Source organism: Pan paniscus, chromosome 18 (genome assembly GCF_029289425.2).
Source record: "Pan paniscus chromosome 18, NHGRI_mPanPan1-v2.0_pri, whole genome shotgun sequence".
NCBI classification, from domain to species: Eukaryota; Metazoa; Chordata; class Mammalia; order Primates; family Hominidae; genus Pan; species Pan paniscus.
Window position 1 is genome coordinate 94,670,362 of NC_073267.2, and position 14,178 is coordinate 94,684,539.

The 14,178-nt window shown below is 53.5% G+C and overlaps 1 pseudogene; it reads left to right on the forward strand.

Annotated features, from left to right (window-relative positions):
* Window positions 1–1,528: 1,528 nt before the first annotated feature.
* On the forward strand, window positions 1,529–2,369 carry LOC103786494 (interferon-induced transmembrane protein 3-like; annotated as a pseudogene).
* Window positions 2,370–14,178: the final 11,809 nt, after the last annotated feature.

Here is a 14,178-nt window from a genome sequence, read left to right on the forward strand (position 1 = left end):
GCCCGGGTGAGAGATTGCAGCAGCTCAGACTGGGGTGGTGGCCACTGGGATGGAGAGAAGCTGGTAGAGAGATACTGAGGCAAAGACACTGGCTTGGGAGTACACAGGCTTTGGGGACAGGGAGAAGGCAGGGTCAGATGCCTCCCGGTTACCTGGCTTCATGAAGCTGGACCGGTGGTGTTGTCAATCAATCCAGGTACCTTCGGGTTGAGGAAGGAGGTAGAAAGAAAAATCGTGGCCATAGTAAATTTTTTAAAAAATAGAAAGCATAATCTACAATATGACAGCACCTTGGTTTTAAAATATACGGAAAAAAGACTGACAGGAAATTTACGACAGATTAACAGAGGTTCTCTCTGAACAGGGGATTGTTTTCTTTCTACTTTTCTCCATTTCCCAAATTTTCATTCATGATCATGTACAATATTACAATTAGGGAAAATCGCACTCGAAAAAAGCATCGTATATTTGGCCAGCTCTAGAGAAATCCATGCCTCTTATGGACGTAGCTTTTCCATTTTTTCAGAGCAGGGAGCAGACAATCCCAGTGCTGGGACTCAATGGCTCTTGGTTTAACCTCATCCATTTCCAAGAGGATTTGCCAGACAGGCGCAGCCTCACACGAGGAGCCTCTCAGAAGAACTTTTTTTTTTTTTGCTCCATTTATTAAATCTGGGTTTGTGCATCATGTTCTGAGTTACAACAGTTCACTGTAAGTTTTTTTTTAAGTTCAATGCTGTATTTTGTCCTTTCTCCCAAAGAAACATGTAAATCAAACCACAGGATGAAGCTGACATTTGCTTGCAGCTCTTGGGCCTTTTAAAAAATAAGAGGAGTTCCTTTTCCTGCCTTCGAAAAGGTAAAGGGGTGTTCTGTTTTGTTTCGCTTCTGGATTTGGGTAGAGAAGAAGCACTTTGAAGAAACCGCCACCATAAATCCCGTCTGCTTGCTTGGGAAGAACAGTTGGCTGGGGTCCTTTTAAGCCGTGAGCCTGAGAAGCTGGAAACGGCGTGGTGCTTCCTGACATCCGGGAGCCATCAGGAAGAACACAGATGCATTCCAGGGGAGACAAACCCAGCCGCTCCCAAAACGGGGTGGGTGGGGAGGCAGGGAGCAGCAAAAGCTCTGCCTCCGCACCGCCGACTGACAGCTGCGTCTTTCTAGGGCACCGCCCCGTGCCTTTGAGTCCTCCAACTGCACCAGGCTGGGACTCAGCCACCAAGTGTAGGGCTTTAGTTGAGTTCTTGCTCCCAGAGCCCAGAGCTAAGTCATTAGGCATGGGAGGTGGCTGTCCATGCATGGAAGGCCAAGCTCTTCTGCCTCGACTAAACAAATAGTAATAGTAGAAGTAGTAGTAACATTAGTAGTAATAATAGTAACGGTAGTAATAATGACAGCGGCAGTAACAGTAATAGTGGTAAATGGCGGTTGTAGTAGTAATACCGCTATTAGTGGTAATAATCCCAGTAATAATATTAATAATAGTATTAGTAATAGTAATAATGGAACTGATAATAATGGTAGGAACAGCAGTGGTGATCATAATGGTCATCAGAGGAGAACCATCCCAGCAACCCGGCCACAGCTGGTCTTCGCTGGACACCATGAACTACACTGTCCAAACCTTCTTCACTCCCGCCAACAGCAGCCGTTCCCCTAACTATAAGATGCTCAGGGAGGAGCAAGAGGTGGCTGTGCTGGGGGCGCCCCACAACCCTGCTCCCCTGACGTCCACGTGATGCACATCCACAGCGAGACCTCTGTGCCCGACCATGTCATCTGGTCCCTGTTGAACACCCTCTTCATGAACTCCTGCTGCCTGGGCTTCATAGCATTTGCCTACTCCGTGAAGTCTAGGGACAGGAAGATGGTTGGCGACCTGACCAGGGCCCAGGCCTATGCCTCCACCGCCAAGCACGTGAACATCTGGGCCCTGATCGTGGGCGTCCTCATGACCATTCTGCTCATCATCATCCCGGTGCTGACCTTCCAAATCTATCGATAGATCAGGAGGCATCATCCAGGCCAGGAGCTCGGCCCACGCCCTGTCTCCGACATGTTCCACTTTCTATTCCTTGCCCTGCCCCCAGAGCCAAGTCCTGTATCAGCCGTTTATCCTCACACACTTTTCTACAATGGCATTCAATAAAGTCCACATGTTCCTGGAAAAATAAATAAATAATGGTCATCATAATACTAAAACTAGCAGTGGCAGCAGCTGTCATTTAGTGTCCTCTGCATCCCAAACACCCTTGTAAGCACGTTCAGAGACAAACTCATGTAATCTCCAAGACACCTGTGCGGAAGGACCACCTGAGGTCAGGAGTTCAAGACCAGCCTGGGCAACATGGTGAAACCCCGTCTCTACTAAAAATACAAAATTTGGCCGGGCATGGTGGCTCACGCCTGTAATCCCAGCACTTTGGGAGGCCGAGGCGGGAAGATCACGAGGTCAGGAGTTCGAGACCAGCCTGGCCAAAATGGCAAAACTACTTGGGAGGCTGAGGCAGAAGAATCGGTTGAACCCTGGAGACAGGTTGCAGTGAGCGGAGATCGCGCCACTGCGACCACCCTCAGTTCATAGATAAAGAAACTGAGGCACAGGGCTTTTATGTGATTTGCCCAAGTTCTCCCCACTATTAAAAGACAGGGCCACCAGGCACAGTGGCTCACTCTTGTAATCCCAAAACTTTGGAAGGCCAAGGCCAGAGCATTACTTGAGTCCAGGAACTGGAGACCAGCCTGGGCAACAAGGCAAAACCCCATCTCTCAAAAGAATACAAAAATTAGCCAGGCATGGTGGCGTGCACCTGTGGTCCCAGCTACTTGTGAGGCTGAGTTGGGAGGATCCTTGAGCCCAGGAAATCGAGGCTGCAGTGAGCCAAGATCACACCACTGCACTCCAGCCTGGGTGCCAAGATCACACCACTGCACTCCAGCCTGGGTGACAGAACGAAAGCTTGTCTCATAAAGAAATAAATAAAGAGGCAGGACCAGGACTTGAATCCAAATCTGTGTCACTTCAGAGGCCCCGTGTGCCCTTTCATCCAAACCAGTGGGTCTCCCGCCAGCTGCCCACGAGTCCCTGGAAACGTCTAAGCATCTGCACCCCACCTTCAGGGACTCGGCTACAATCTAAGCTGAGTGCCCATGCGTGGAGGACCCAGCTCTTCTGCCTCAACTAAATCAATAGTACCAGTAGAAGTAGTCGTAGTAATAATAGTAATTGTAGTGATAACAATGGCAGTCGTGACAGTAACGGTAGTAGTGGGGGTAGTAGTAGTAATAGTGCTATGAGTGGAAGCAGTTGGATTTTGTTGGGGGTTGCCTGGTTTTGGAAGCTGCCTCTCGCTGCCCTACACCAGGGGTTCTCCTGCACCGGCCTGGATCGAATCCCTTGATGGGCTCGTGAAAATACAGATTGCCAGGCCCAGCCCCAGAGCATCTGACTCAGGAGTTCTGGGGTGGGGCCTGAGAACCTGCATTCTAACAAGCCCCAGGGGATGCTGATTGGGCTGACCCAGGAACCCCGCTTTGTGAGCCGCTGCTCTGGGCCAGTCCTTCCTCCCTGTTGGAAACTCTGTCATGTACACAAGCGCATGTTCATTCAACCCTCACTCAGCACTCAGCACGGGCCAAGCGCTGTGCTAAGCACAGAGGGTGACAAGGCAAAACAGACAAGTCCTTGCCCCTGGAGAGCTTCAGTCCCATCGTCTGCTCTTCTGGCTTTGACAGCAGGGACCCTCTGGGGCTGAGAGGGGCCTTGGGGAGTAGATAAGATGCCTGTTGGCGGGAGAGGACCTGCCTGCCCTGGGAAAGGCTCAGTTTGTTCTTGGCCCTTCAGCGAATCCATTGTCCAAACCTCCCCTCTAAACCAGTTACATAAGTGTTCCCTGAGGTCCGGAAACTTCCAGATGGCCCCGCGGCCCACCCCACCAGCTGGTCCTGGGATGTCAGCTCCGGTCGCTTCCCGGGCCCTGGAATTCCCAGAGCAGCCAGACACAAAGCAGCTGTCTAAACGTCAGGAAGGCCAGGCACGCTGAGTGTGAGACGGGCTGACAATAGCCCGTGTGTACTCCTGGCCCCTCTCCAACAGCAGCTGGGCCCAGAGGGCGGTAGGGGCACCAGTGCCAACAAGGACGGAGCAGGGTCCCCATGACCCCAAACATCTGGGCCCCCAGCACACACCAGCTGTCCATCAGCCCCAGAGGGAGGTGCGCCAGCAACCTCCCCCTTAGCCAGAACAGTGCACCCTGTCCCTGCCTTTCTGCTTGGACACATTCCTGGTCCCTTCTGGTTGACAAACCTCCCCCCACCTGCTCCCAAGCCATCCTCAGCATATCAGGGAACCACCAGGGGCATCAGAATCACTCAGAAATTGTGTCTAGAATGCCCATTCCTGGGCCCCATCCACAGTCTAATCCCATAGGTCTGAAAGCCGGCCCAGGAGTCTTTAGTTTTACAAAGTCCCAGGCAACTTTGATGCAGGAGTTCCTCAGGCCATACTTTGAGAAACACTGACACATTGTATGACATATGATCTATATGCAAGGGAGAATATTTTATATCTATATATGGTTGTCCATAGCTACCGCCTGTCTACTTACCTATAGACAGATGATGGATAATAGATGCCGACGTATCCCAGGACACCCAAGTCTCCACCTCACCTTCACATGGCTTTCTCCCCTTGTTTCCTAGAAGGACACCTGTCACTGAATGTGGGGCCCACCCTAGTCAAGAATGATCCCACCTCTTGGATCACAAGGTCAGGAGATCAAGACCATCCTGGCTAACATGGTGAAACCCCATCTCTACTAAAAATACAAAAAAAAATTAGCCAGGCCTGGTGGCACGCGCCTGTAGTCCTAGCTACTCGGGAGGCTGAGGCAGGAGAATGGCGTGAACCTGGGAGGCGGAGCTTGCAGTGAGCCAAGTTTGTGTCACCGCACTCCAGGCTGGGCGACAGAGCGAGACTCCGTCTCAAAACAAAAAAGAAAAAAAAAAAAAAAAGAATGATCCCACCTCAAAATCCTTAACTTCTTAACACCTGCAAAGACCCTTTCCCCAGATGAGGTCCCAATCATAATTCTTTGAGGTTAGTATGTGGACGGATCTTTTTGAAGATTCAAACTAGTACAATGGTATGTTATAAACTAATAGTTTATATTAGTTTAATGTAAACTATTCTAAAGAATATAGATATTCTCCTTGAAAATTGGATCTCGCCAGGCATGCTGGCTCATGTCTGCAATCCCAGCACTCAGGGAGGCAGAGGCAGAAGGGTCACTTGAGCCCAGGAGTTCAAGACCACCCTGGACAACATACGGAGACCCCATCTCTGCAAAAATAACGGGGGGGAAAAACAAGTTTGAAAATTGGACTTCAAGCAAAAAACACAGGAAAGACATTTGAGTTCAAGTCCCCCAGAGGACAGAGCCTCAGGCTGCCTCTGGGCCCCTCTTCAAAGTGGGCGGGCTTTGCACTACAGCCAAGCAGAGCAGCCAATCAAATGGTTAGATTTTTCTTAAAGGTCACAAACCTTCCGTTATGGTCTGCTTGTAAGCCCCGTGCATGCTTCACGCCCTCGCGATTTCTCTCCTTCCATCCCCGGCCTCTCCACCCCACTCCTTTCCTGGCCCCTGCTAACTGGCTGACCTTGGGCCTCTTCCCTTCTGCCCGGGCTCCCTCTCCCCCGCAGTCATCCCATCCCTTGCCTTACACGCCATCTGCATGTGTGCCCCCTGCCCCACGCCACGTCTTCAGCTCTTGCCTCTCTGAGGCCCAGGTCCATAGAGCCCACTGGCCAATGGCCATCTCCACGCCTTGGCTGATGCCTCTTAGCCTGTCTGGGCTTCCATTGCCTGGCATGTAAAGTAATGATGACTTTGGAGGGCCGCTGTGCACGTGCAGGAGGCTACAGCAAAGACGCTCAGCACGTGGTAAGCGCTGAAGGTCTGAGCATGGTGTCTTCTAAAGCAGCATGCAAGCAGCACGGCCGCTCCCCTCGAGGTGGAGGAGCCTTTGGGAAGCAGGCATGTGGCCAGGTCCTCCCAGGTTCAGGGGTCGGGGTACACAGCTGTTCAGCAAGACTCTTGGGAGGACCCTCCCCTTCCTTCCCCGGTGCCTGAAGCTTCAAGTCTTGGGCAGAGCCTTCCTGTTCTTCAGCAACGAGCCGTGGGATTTAAGTGTAAATCTCCCCCAGGAGACAAGAATCAAGGACTTGGACTTATCCTCACTAAAGTGCATATGACTGACAGCAGATCAGTTCCCAAGAGAGAGCACGTACGAGGACCCCGGCAGCGGGGTCGAGCTTGGCGCCCCGGCTTCAGACAGCGCTCAAGGGTCTCATCACCCTCAAAGGGGGCAGTGCAGAATTGCCCACCACCAGGGGGCAGCAGAGCACCAGGGACCAATTGCTACCGCTCCCCGGAGGGGTGAGAATGGCTGCCTCTAACCCCAACCCATCTAGGCAGCCCCTCTTCCTTCCCGTCCAATATGTGCTCCATCCGCACACCCCAGGGGTCCAGAAGGGCCTCCAGGGAAGCAGGAACCCCATTTCTTAGAGGCCATTTAGCCCAAGTAGTGACTGAAGCCCTTGACCTGTTATCCAAGAAAGGGTCCCGCCCCCATCCCAGGGGCCCAGCCCCCATCCCCAGGACTTCTTAATGCCTTAAAGTGGGGTCCCTGGGCCAGAAGCAGCAGCCTCACCTGGGAGCTTGTTGTAAATGCATATTCTCCGGCCTCACGCCAGACCAGCAGAACCAGACTCTCAGGCAGTGGGCCTGCAATGTGGGTTTGAAGAAGCCCTCCAGGAAATTCTGATGCAGCTCAAATATGAGAACCAATGAATCAGGCCAAATAGGAACACTGCTTTCATTTGCACAGCCAGTGTTGCCATCAGGAAGGACAACATGCGGTGGTGGCAGTGCCCTGCACTACGAGGAGGCTGACCTGGAACGAGGGCACTGGACTCTGCGGGCCTGGCCTGTGCTGGCTGCAGTAGGTGGTTCATATGTCCTGATGGATGAATGAGCTGGGTATGGTGACGGCCTCGACACACAGCGCCCATGACCCAGCTCCCATCGAATCCAGAAGGAAGAGTTAAACGTACCCTCGGCGTTGCCAGTTCTCCAAAATGAGCGCTTCTGTGGCTGGAAAGGAGCCTCAGTGCTCCGCAGACTGGGCACTTCAGTAGAGGCCACTCATCAGGAAGCATCAGAAGGGAGGGGACCCCACGGCCTGGATTCGAATCCCTGATTCATACGAGCTGGGATTTGAATCTACTTGGGTGTCACAACCTCTCTGGTCCCCAGCTTTCCTGCTCTGTCCACTGGGGACAGTAACAGAACCGACCAAATAAGCTTGTTGTGGGGACAAAATAAGATCATTCATGAGACACCCTGGCCCGTAGTAAACATTCACCAATATCAGCAAATTTTCTTAATAAACAGGTCATGTAAGTTGTAAAAATGTATGTGTTCTCAATCTGGCTGTTCCTCTAAAGGTTAAACATAGTGTTTCCGCAGGACCCAGCAATTCCACTTGTGAGTTTACACCCAAGAGAAATGAAAACTTACGTTCACACAAAAACGTGTGCAAGAATGCTCTTGGCAGCACTACTCACAGTAGCCAAAAAAAGTGGAAACAGCCCACATGTCCATCAGCTGATGATGGAGAAACAAAAAGTGCTCCATTCACTCAATGGAACATTATTCGGCCATGAAGAAGGAATGGTGTTCAGGTATGTGTGACAATGTTCACGACCTTGAAGACGTGGTGCTGAGTGAAAGAAGCCAGACACAAAGAACCACAGACTGCATGATGCCCTTTATAGGAAACGTCCAGAACAGGGAAATCCAGAGAGACTGAAAGTGGATTCATGGTTAGCAGGGGCTGGAGGAAGTTGGGGAATTGGGGATGATGGTTAAGGTACAGGGGTTTTTTTGGGGGGAAATAAAATATTCTAAAGAGGATTGTAGTGATGGCTGCACACCTCTGTGGATACACGAAAAACCACTGTACTGTGGGCTTTTAACAGGTGAATTGTGTGGTATGTGAATTATACCTCAAAAAAAAAGCTGTTAAAAAAAAAAAAAAATCCATGCTTCTCCCATGAGATTCTCTAGAGCTATTTTAATTGTTAATGAGAGAAAACACGTGCACCCCATGAACATTATAATTTTTCCCAAACTGATCCCTAAGCAAAAGAGTTTAGAAAAGGTGCCTGAGGCCACGTGCAGTGGCTCACGCTTGTAATCTCAGTGCTTCGAGAGGGAGGCCGAGGCAGGCGGATTGCTTGAGGTCAGGAGTTCGAGACCAGTCTGTGCAACATAGGGAGACTCTTATCTTTACAAAAAAATTTTAAAAATCAGCCGGGCATGGTGGCGTGAGCCTGTAATCCCAGCTACTTGGGAGGCTGAGGCAGGAGGACTGCTTGAGCCCAGGAGTTTGAGGCTGCAGTGAGCCAGGATCACACCACAGCACTGCAGCCTGGGCAAGACAGCAAGACCCTGTTTCAAAACAAAGAAAGAAGAAAGAAAAGAACAAAAAGAACAGGTGCTTGAGCTAAATTCCACGTCCAGGTTAGGGGCTCTGTCACAGCCCTCCTTCAAGTGGCCGGGCCTTCATAACACACCAAAGCAAAGCAGTGCATTGAGTATTGCATTTGTTTAAAGGCCACAGACTTTCCCGTCAGATTTGTCTGTAAACTCCATATAGTCCTGGAAGCACGCTAGGCCCCCTGAGTTCCTCAGGGGTTCAAGGGTAACTTATCACCAGAAAAACTCCAGCGTCTCCAGGCCCAGAGAGTCAGGCTGGGAGCCCGCAGCCATCCATGAAGCCAGCTCCAGGGAGGTCTGGCCTTGAGCCTGCCCCGGCCTTATCTCCGAGAGGATATGTTCTCGCCCTACTCCAAGTGTTTGTCCAGAAGACCAAGGCCCAGGCAGGGTCCCGAAAAGGGAAGCGACATCCTTCAGTGATGAGAGGGAAGCATCCGCAGCCCAGCCCTGGCAGAGTCACGGAGAGAACGGATGGGGCTCCTGGCACAAGGACCCTGCGTCTTCTGTCCCCTCCCTCACTCAGACCCTCCCACAGGGTGCCCTCGCCATCCCATTGACCTTCAGGCTGTGAGGGTGGCCTTTGGGTTCCCCGCCTTCACCCCTGGCCACCTGCACGTCCTGCCCCTCCTCCCACTCCCAGGCGCCTCTGGGCCTCCGCTCAGGCCGTCAAACCCAGCTCCACCAGGCCCCGGCCGTGTGCCCTTGGACAAGTGCCGTCTCCAGAGCCTCAGCCCCCTGTTTGCGAGAGCTTGTGAGCTAAAGCGTGCTGGGCCCTGAGTGCGAGGCTGGGGTGAACTGGCATTCCTGCTGGCTCTGGCCTCTGGGACAGCACCTCCTCCAGCTCACTGCCCTCCACCCTTCCAGCTACAGCTCCCTCCGGTGCCCCAGAACCGCCCGGCACTCCGGGGCTCCCAGGCTCATCTGGGCACGACTCCGCCCTCCCGACAGCGCCCTCTGCACACCCCCTCCCCACCCTGGCTCATCGCAGCTTTTCACGAAGACGCTTCATGGAATGAGTGATTTTCCTAAGCACTTTTCTTTCCATGATCTCATTTGGTCCTCACAGCACCTGGAGGAGGGCAGACAGGCTGTTGCTCCATTTTACAGGTAAGAAACGGAGGCTCGGAGCCCTGGGCTCCAGGCCAGCCTTCTCCCCTTCAGCTTCAGGGGGTTTCAAGATGGGGGAAGAGGGGCGCTGGCCAGGGGTTAAATGGTCTGCTGTCCACAGCCCCTGCATGGCCTATTACTCAGAACGGTCCTTTGAAAAGACACCCTTTAAACAAAGCCTCCCAGCCCAGCCAGGGGGAGCGGTGCCATTTCCCTGGGCCTGGCTTGACCCATCCCAAGGGTGGGGCTGTGCATTCGCTGACTCAGTCCTGGTCCTGGGCCGGGGATCCGGCCAGAGCCAGAGCCGCTCAGCCTCCCTGGCCCGGCCTCAGACCCACAGCACCGGCTCAGTTTATCATCCTTGTCAGGAAAAGAGGGAAGTGGCCCTAGGGACGCTAAGGGCCACTCTTCTGGAAGAAAATGTGGACAAGCTGTTCAGGCCAGTGAGAAGGGATGGTTCTTTGCAGCCAGTTCCTGCAACAGCCCAGAAACAGAAAATAGAGCCGCCCAGGGGCTTCGATGCCAAGCCAGACCCGGGTCTGCACCCAGCTCCTCCAGCTCCCAGCACCGTGACCTTGGGAGACCTTGGGAACCCCTCCAGCCCGTTTCCTTATCTACAAAATGGAGAAAAGGCTGCCTAATAATTATCCTTGTTGGGAAGGGCAATCAGGATGTTGAAAGGATGTTGTGTAGTCTAGGAAATGTTGGGCACAGTGCCAGACACATAAATAGTCCTCGAAGAACGTCACTTATTTTTAAAAAGCTTGCTTATTGGTAAAATTCACCAGAAATCCTCCAGGGAGAGGCAGAGTGAGAAAAAACTACATTGCCAGAGTAGGGGGTTATGGGGGATCCCTCGGTGAGGGAGGAGCAGGAGAAGTGGATGCTGCGATGCCGCCGGATGCTGCGGCCATGAGCGAGGGTGGGACCCCCAGCGGCCAGGAGGACGGGGAGGTGGTGCCCGGCACGGGGAGGGGCATGGAGAGGAGGAAGGGGAGAAGGGCCAGGTGAGCCTCCAATCTGAGTGATCTGGGGCCATGTGAGAGGTTTTTAGGGGGTTGGGGGGGTAGTCAGTGGGCCTGAGTAACTCTGACACGATCCCATCAGAGAGCAGGAGCAGGGGAAGGGGTGTTCAAGAGCTGTTGTCGTGGCAGGAGGTTGGTCTCACTTGGATGTTCTTTCAAAGTCCCTTGGCAGTTGCAAAGCAGAGATTGAAACTTTCTTCAACATCTGCCCGGGTTGCACATTTCTGTCCTCAGCTGATGGTAGGAGGGCCTGGCGGAAGGCCCCAAAAGGAGGGAAAGACACCAAGGGCCGGGTCTCAGTCAGGGTGCAGCCCCCACACGCAGATCAGGACCCAGAGGAGTCATGGAGAGCCCAGGCTGCCGCCCCCACGCTCTCAAGCCAGAAGGAGCCTTGGGGTTAAGCGGGGGTGTGTGTTCCCCGGCACGCGTGTTCATTCCTAAGGCCACCCCAGCCAACGGCTGCAAATGCAGAGGCTGAAACCAGCCTAAGCACGTGGAAGGCCCCAGGGCCACGCCATTCAGTGTGATTTCAGTGCCGCGTTAATGGGGGGAGTGTCGCTTCCCGGCTGGGGCCCCTGTGTGTGCGGCATCTGCACGCTCCCATGTCTGCGTGGGTTTTCTATGGGCACTCAGCTTTCCTCCTACATCAAAGATGGGATGTGAAGGAAATGGCACGTCTGCGTGGTGCCAGCCTGAGTGGCTGTGTGGGTGAGTGGGTGTGGTGTGTGGGTGTGGGTGAGTGGGTGTGGGTGTCAGTGGGGGTTTGGGTGTGGATAAATGGGTGTGGGTGAGTGGGTGTGAGTGTGGTGAGTGGGTGTGGGTCAGTGGGTGTGGGTGTGGGTGAGTGGGTGTGGGTATGGGTGAGTGGGTGTGAGTGAATGGGTATGGGTGAGTAGGTGTGGGTGACAGTGTGAGTGAGTGGGTGTGAATGGGTGTGGGAGTGGGTGTGGGTGAGTGGGTGAGTGGGTGTGGGTGTGGGTGAGGGTGTGGGTGAGTGGGTGTGGGTGAGTGGGTGTGGGTGTGGGTGAGTGGGTGTGGGTGTGGGTGAGTGGGTGTGGGTGTGGGTGAGTGGGTGTGAGTGTCAGTGGGGGTGTGGGTGTGGATAAATGGGTGTGGGTGACTGAGCGTGGGTGAGTGGGTGTGAGTGGTGTGGGAGTGGGTAAGCGGGTGTGAGCGGGTATGGGTGTGAGTGGGTGTGGGTGAGTGGGTGTGAATGTGGGTGAGTGGGTGTAGGTGTCAGTGGGGGTGTGGGTGTGGATAAATGAGTGTGGGTGAATGGCTGTGAGTGTGGGTGAGTGGGTGTGGGTGAGTGGGTGTGAGTGTGGGTGAGTGGGTGTGGGTGTGGATGAATGGGTATGGGTGTGGGTGAGTGGGTGTGGGTGAATGGGTATGGGTGAGTAGGTGTGGGTGACAGTGTGAGTGAGTGGGTGTGAATGGGTGTGGGAGTGGGTGTGGGTGAGTGGGTGTGGATGTGGGTGAGTGGGTGTAGTTCAGTGGGTGTGAGTGGGTGTGGGTGAGTGGGCGTGGGTGAGTGGGTGTGGGTGTGAGTGGGTGTGGGTGTGGGGGTGTGGGTGTGGGTGAGTGGGTGTGGGTGAGTGGGCCTGGGTGTGGATAAGTGGGTGTGGGCATGGGTGTGGATGTGGGCGTTGGTGAGTGGGTGTAGCAAGGACATGGTGTGGGCATGGGCATGGCTGTGTTGAGTCGGGGAGATTCATCCCTTGCTTGCCTTTTCCAGCTTCCTAGAGGTCACCCGCATCCCTTGGCTCATGGTCTCCTTCCTCCGTCTTCAAAATGCATCACTCCAACCTCAGAGTCTATTGTCCCATCTCCCCTCTGACTGACCCCCTCACCTCCCTCTTAGAAAGGGCCCCTGTGATGACATTGGGCTCGCCCAGCTAATTCAGGAAAACCTCCCCATCCAAATGTCCTCAACTTAATCACATTTGCCTTTCCTTCCTTCCCACTATCTGGGATGTAGACAGGATGGCAGGAGCTGAAGCAACCACTTTGGATCCAGAGGTTAAAAACCATGTGCTGTGCCCTTAGATTCTGACACTGGAGAAATTCTTAAAAATTAAAAATAACAACAACAAAGCAAACCCCACGTGTTGAAGCTAGCAGAGCTGCCCTCCCAGCCCCGGGCCACCTCCCTCTGTGCTATCGGAGAGAAACAAGCATCTATCTTGTTTAGGATCGTGTACTATGGGGCCTCTTTTTCACCACAGCTTACACAGTGACTAGCTCAGACCCTTGGGCCTCTGTGTCTGAGATGTGCCTCCGGTGAACTCCCGGGGCCTCTGCCACCTCTCTCCTGCTCCTCACCACTGCTGAGCTTGTGGAAAGTGCAGGCAAGATGATCAAATTCCTTGTGACTCAGGCAGAGAGGGAGACTTGCCCACAGCCCTGGCCGCGGACCTGCAGCATCAGCTTTGGGACCCCTGGGAGCTGGTTAGAAATGCTGATGCTCTGGTTCCAGCTCAAACCTTGTGCATTGACCTTCGAATTGTAATGAGCCCTCAACCAGTGGGCCTGCACGTTGCCGCTGGAGAAGCTCCGGGCTCAGCCCTGCAGAGTTTCGCATCGTCCCTATCCCCTCCCACTCCTTTCACCCCACGTTACTGGACTTCCAGCTGCACCCCAAATCCCTAGGGCTATTCAGGCCCCCATGAGGGAGGTGGGGTGCAGGCAGGTCTAGGCTCCCCATCTCTGCTCTAATAAAGGCAATACCACATTTTCTGTTTTATTCGACAGGTTTCTGCATAAGATTAATTTGCTCAAGTACAGAAGTCAGCAAGTCCCCATCCCGACTAACGTTCACGTTGGGGAATGCTGGAGGCTGGCAGGGCCTGAGGCAGCAGTGGCTGCAGGGAGCTGCGGGAACCCAGGTTCACTGCCTTACATCCATAACTGACAATCTCCTAGCTTCCTTTGGAGGAAGCTAACTCCATGGAGTCTCGTATCCAGGTGCATTTGACACCGTTATTTCTGTTTAGCTAGTGTTGGTTTTAGGTGATTTCAATGCATTTATTTAGTGGTTGAATGTTTACTACTTGCCAGGCCCTGATCTCTGTGTTGGGAATACCCCACTGGTGACAACCAGTCAACTTTCCTCCTGCAGGCTGTGTCTTAGTGCCAGAGATAGACAATTAACACGTAAGACAGATGGTGCGTCAGTGGACACACCTGCTCCAGGGAAAAAAGGGGAAGGGGAGCTTCCTGGAAGAGGAAGAAAGTGGAAGGCCCCATGGGTACAATTACACTGAGCAGAAGAGAAAGAAGTGAGGGTATGAGTCCAGGGAAGAGATGTCCAGGCAGAGGGAAGAGCCAGTGCAGAGGCCCTGAGGTCAGAGCATCCTGGTGTTTGCCAAACCTCAAGGCTGGCCAGAACATCCTGGCTGGAGTAAGGGGAGGCGGCAGGAAGGACACCAGGAGAGTGGGCAGGCACGGGTTCATGGGAGCAGCTGGTCTGGCCTAGCAGATGCTGC